The following is a 6,000-nucleotide window of genomic DNA, read 5'->3' on the forward strand; positions in this document are numbered from 1 at the left end:
TAATATAACAAATAGCAGCTGATATTGAGCTCTGAGTGTAGGTCAGGCAATGTACCAAATAGTTTATGTATGTAATTGTATTTAGTTTTCACATAAATTCTATTAGATAAGGAATTAAAGGCTCAGAAAAGTTTGACACTTTGCCCAAGATGATATAACTAGTAAATGACAAAGATGACATTTGAACCTAGGACTGTATGACTCTAAAGTCCCATTGACTCCCAGACTGGACATAAATAGTTTTGATGGCAAGATTCCCACAGTGATAGATTACATTAACTTAGGTATTTTTTGCAGAAGTTTTTCTGAATATACATGGCTTATTAAGTACTAACACAATAGTTTAAAAAAAAAATGGGAACCCCTCTTCAGGCTAACTTTTCCCTGTAGATTTAATCGTTCATTGTTCTTGAATCCCAGTAATTAATCATTTTAGGCTCTTCTCATTTATGTAGTAGTTGCCATTCCAAAGGGCCTGGAGAGCATATATAACGAAGACAGAAATTGCTTCACTCTATGAATAGATATTGCAATAAAAAAATGGAAAATGAGTTAGAGATCCTTAATACCTAAATGTACGTCTAAATTTCCTGATGCCTTAAAAGATATAGACTTTAGTATTCAGGGAGTGGGAGAATATACATGATAATAGCACTTCTGGTCCAGACATCTAAAAAAAAAAAAGACATCTAAGTCCTTATATAATGTATATTTGGTTATTATTGTTCAGCTGTTAGAGGATATTTCAGTTGTGGGATTATTAAATGTGTTTACATTTGAAATAATTATACACAACTTGTAATTACTGCTGTCACCTGAAATGTGAAGATGAAAAGCACAATTATAAGAATTAACCCATAAAATGATGCTGAAAGAGAAGTAGTCATTTTGAAACGCTAATAGTCTGGAAAAAAAATGGCTTCTACCACTTTCACAGATAACAACAGTTCTCTTTGAAGCATGAAAATGCCAGTTCTTTACACAATCTCTTGTTCCAGGTTTCTATTTTTGCAGTCTCTCGGCACATCAGACTGCATAAACTCTTTCCTCGATTTTGATCCAAAGGGTTAGACTCTTTCCTCAAGATTAGCAAGGCAGTTGTGAATGTGATTAATGCCACTGAACTGTACACTTAAAATAGGTAAAGTGGCAAATTTTATGTTATACATATTTTACCACAATAACAATGACAGTATTTGAAAAAAGATTTAAAAAGGCAACTGGAGTTATTTGTATGACCTAGACAGAAGAATGAACCTCTTCAACCTGTAAAATGGTACTCTTTCATCAAGGGTGTAGGTAACTTCAAGAGGAATTCCCATGTAATTGTGAGGGGAAAAGGGTACATTTATCGGAATCAGGCCATTGCACCAACTGCCAATTCCCAGAATTTACTTCTTTTTTGCTAGTTTTAGTTGGTCAGTTTTTTTATTTTGTCTGAGTAACTGCTGCTTATTGTGGTGGACAAAGAATTTTTCATATTCATGAATATAATTGCAATGAGTATATTCTTTATTAATTTGAAGACTTAGGCCTAATTCTCTTCTTTTTTCTGCCCATCAATCTCTGGCAACATTAATGGAGAGTTAGGGCAGACAAACTGAACATTCCTTTAAATGCTATTATGAAGATAAAAATTGATCCACTAAAGACAAAATGAAGTGAATTCACTGAATTTTCCTTTAGTCAAAATCATTTTTGGTAAATCTATTTTGGCCAATGACCCAGGGTTCACCTAACCAGCCAGATCAGCTGAATTAACCTAATAATGAGTGGCAGATGCGTCAGCTACATTGCCATCATATCCTCAAAACAGAATTTTCATAATGGCAGACCACAAAATGGACATATGAAATGGACATATAAATGTACATCTGTTTTGAACTAAAAGATTGACTTGTAAAAGCAATTAAGTGACCTTTCTTAGTCTGTTTATGCTGATAGACTTCTAAACCTCTAGCTTCACACTCACTGAAGCCTCAAGCCCATATTTTCAAGAGAACATAGGACATATACTTTTGGAAACCCATCTGTTCATTTTTCATTCAATATATCAAAATCAACATTCTGTCTCTTTCCTCATCAAATTGCACCTTCTTTGGAATTTCTTCAGATTCACACTTAGTCATCTCATTTATTCTTTTCCATCCTCACCCCCATTCAGTTATTCATCAAGTTTTGTCATATTTTCCTTTGAAATATCTCTAAGATTCTTTTCTTCCCCATTCTTATTGCAGCCACCTCAGTTCAGGTCTTCATTACTCATTGCTTTCTAGCTTGTTTTTCTGCTGCAGTTTTCTCTTTAGTAGGTTAAATTTACACTGCTTTCATTATATGTCTCTGTGAGGTAATATTACAACAACTTTTTGTGAAATTTACTAGCTAACCTCTCAAGCTCTACCTAGGAAGTTATAATAAAAAAAATTAGGTATTATCCACTAGTGCTTTTCTTGTTAACTTGGGATCTACTTGCTGTCTGAACAAAAGGCATTTTTATTCTTATTCTTTCTTAGATTACCTCCTAGATGTGACCTTTTGCATGATACTTTTGGTCCTAGCCTATTCCTTCCCCTAATGTGACACATAAGAACCCTGTTGCCTATTTCAGACATTCAACAAGTATTGTAGTTTAACCCCAAACTCTCGTTTTATCAAGTAATCTAATTTCTCTGGCTTCAGTTTACATATCTCTTTACGGTCTCTTCCCTGACTGCTGCCACCCTGCCCCCTAACCTCTGCCCCTCAAGATTGGGTTTAGACATCTCTGCTATGTTCTATACAACATGTATCATACTTTCTTGAAATAGAGGTGTTTTGCTTGTTTATTTGTCTTGGTCTTCACCACCAGAAAATAATTTTTTTTTTTTTAAGGTGTGCAGTATAGAATCTTCATTCTAGCTCAATGTGTGACAGTTGTTGGTACTCTTGAAATATTTATTGAATCAATGAATAAGTGAGTGAATTCAGCAAACACTTATTGAAGACTTACTGTGTGCCGACCACTGTGATGTATATAGCACCGAAAAAGACAGATATGGTTCCTGCCTTAATAAAATTTATGATCTAGTGCAGAAGGCAGATACTAAACAATAAATGCCCGGTTGAGGTAGGTAGTCATCAGTTAACTTATGGTCCTCAGCAGTTCTTTCCCTTTGTGTACATGCATTGCTGTTTCTCATATCAAAAATGGAGTCTAATCCACTTCACCTTGAATCTGGGCTGGCCATCGTGCCTTGACCAATAGAATGTGGCAGAAGTGACGTTTTGGGATTTCTGAGGCTAGCCTTGAGAAACCTTGTAGTTTCTGCCAGGGTCTCTTGGCATGTTTTCTCTTGGGATGGTCCCTCAGAACTCAGCCATTGTGTTGTAAAAAGCTCAAGCCTCATGGAGAGGCCATGTGTAGGTGCTCCAGTCAATACCCTGACTGAGCTTTGACAGCCAGCATTCAACTGGCCATGTGAGTGAGAGATCTGGAACATTTAGCCCTTCTACCGTCTGCCTGCAACCATATATGAGAAGATCAAATGAGAACTACATGCCTGAGCCTTGTCAATCTACAGAACATTGAGAGAAAATGAATTATTTTAAGCTACTAAATTTAGGTATGGTTTGTTATACAGCAATAGATAATCAGAACAGAAACTGTCATAAATTATGATAAATGCTATAAAGAACACAAATAAGAATAAAGGGAAAACTTAATTTAGAAAATCAGAGAAAGCATCGTATAATTGTTTAATAATGTTTATCTTTTCTGCTCAGCTATATTTTATGAGGGCAGTGACTGTATCTGTCCTGTTCTCAACTCTATCCCAAATACATGTCACATATCCTTAATATCTGCTACAGTAAGATGAAGAAATTTTATTAGATTCTTGAAGAGGTCTGTAACTCCAAAAAAAGTTAAGAATTTCTTCATTAGAGAAGAAACAGTCCTCCTTGTCCATCTTGTGTAGGAATACCTCACCATACTCAAGCACAAAAGTCCAGGTTTTCTGGGCTGACTTAACACCTACTACACCCAGGACCCATGTGAATAAGGCATTATTTCCCTTCCAGAGGTTATCAATGAGCACTGGACCTTTGAGCTTTGAGAACTTCATTACATACACTGAAGTTAGATAGGTGATGAGAGGGACTGGTGCCAGGTGGCACAAGGAAGGGCCTACTTAGTAAAAGAAAACTAAGGCTCAGTTTGTTATTCTATCAATATTCTTTGTCATCCTTACCCATTTTATCTTCCATGATTCCTCACAAACTTTCTACCTAATTTCATGTTAGTATGGCCCAGGGATGATTCTCCACTCTAGGTACACTTAAGACCTTTCTTCCTTGCCTCCCACTTCTCTGCATATCTGCCTTATTCCCACCTCTGTGTCTTTCTTTGCATGTGTTTTTCCCATTCCACACACTGCTTTCCTTCTCCTTTCTGCTTACGTAAATCTAACCTATCTTTGTGGGGCCATTTTAAGTCTACTTTCACTCTGAAACTTGAAGATTGCAATTTAAGTATGTCTCTCTTTCCCTATGCTTTTATTTTGCTTACTTTTTCTTAGCACATGGCTTTGCACTCTTATCCTGCCTTATATCATAATTGTTTATAATTTTTAAAGTGTTCCCTATATAATACAGTTGTAAACACTTTGAGCAGTGATCATATATTTTACTACTTTTTCAGTGGGTGTGTAGTGATTATTTTGGCTTGTAAGATATTGTCTTCACTCTTCTATCTTTTTTATTCTATTTGAACTTGATTCTCTTATTTCTTCTTGAACTTCCCTGATTTCTTGAACTTCCTTCTTCTTTTTTACCTCAAGTCCTTTTGTTCGCACCCTCTTTGCTGGTTCTCATAATCTATGTATACGTATAAATACTATTGCATATAATACACTAACATATTACATTTTAAAATGTATTAATGTCTTTGTAAAATACTGATTATCATCCTTAATTTGTATGGTGATAAAGTTAAGCAAACTACACTTGAGATCTGGAGTGAAATATGAAATATCACAACTTGGGTTCATAATAAAATGTTGATTTTTTCCACAAGGTTATTCTTTTTTTTTTTTTTTTTAAATTGTGCTTTAGGTGAAAGTTTACAGAGCAAATTAGTTTCTCATTCAAGAATTTATACACAAATTGTTTTGCGACATTGGTTGTAATCCTCATGATGTGTCAACACTCTCCCCTTCTCCACCCCAGATTCCCCATTTGCATTTGTCCAGTTTTCCTGTCTCTTCCTGCATTCTTGTCTTTGCTTTTGACCAGGTGTTGCACATTTGGTGTCAAATTTACATGACTGAGCTAAGAAGCACGTTCCTTACATGTATTATTGTTTGTTTTATAGACTTGCGTGATCTTTGGCTGAAGGGTGAACTTCGGGAGTGATTTCAGTTCTGAGTTAAAAAGGTGTCTGGGGGCCATAGTCTCAGGGTTCCTCCAGTCTCTGTCAGACCAGTAAGTCTGGTCTTTTTTTGTGAATTTGAATTTTGTTCTGCATTTTTCTCTTACTGTGTCCAGGGCCCTCCATTGTGATCCCTGTCAGAGAGGTTGGTAGCAGTAGCCAGGCACCATCTAGTTGTTCTGGGCTCAGGATGCTGGAGGCTGTGGTACTTGTGATCTATTAGTCCTCTGGAGTAACATTTCCCATTTGTCTTTGGTTTTCTTCTCCTTTGTTCTGGACGGAATGGGACTAGTAGATGTATCTTAGCCACTCACAAGCTTTTTTTTTTTTAAGTTTAATTTAATTTTATTGGGTTTTAGGTAAAAGCTTACAGCTCAAATTAATTTCTCATTCAAAAATTTATACACATATTGTTCTGTGACATTGGTTGCAATTCCCACAATGTGACAGCACACTTCCCCTTTCCACTCCGAGTTCCCTGTGTCCATTTGTCCAGTTCCTGTGCCTTCCTGCCTCGTCTAACTTTTGGGCAGAAGTTGCCCATTTGGTCTCACATATTTCATTCAACTAAGAAGCACATTCTCATGTGTGTT

Source organism: Loxodonta africana, chromosome 18 (assembly GCF_030014295.1).
Source record: "Loxodonta africana isolate mLoxAfr1 chromosome 18, mLoxAfr1.hap2, whole genome shotgun sequence".
NCBI lineage: Eukaryota > Metazoa > Chordata > Mammalia > Proboscidea > Elephantidae > Loxodonta > Loxodonta africana.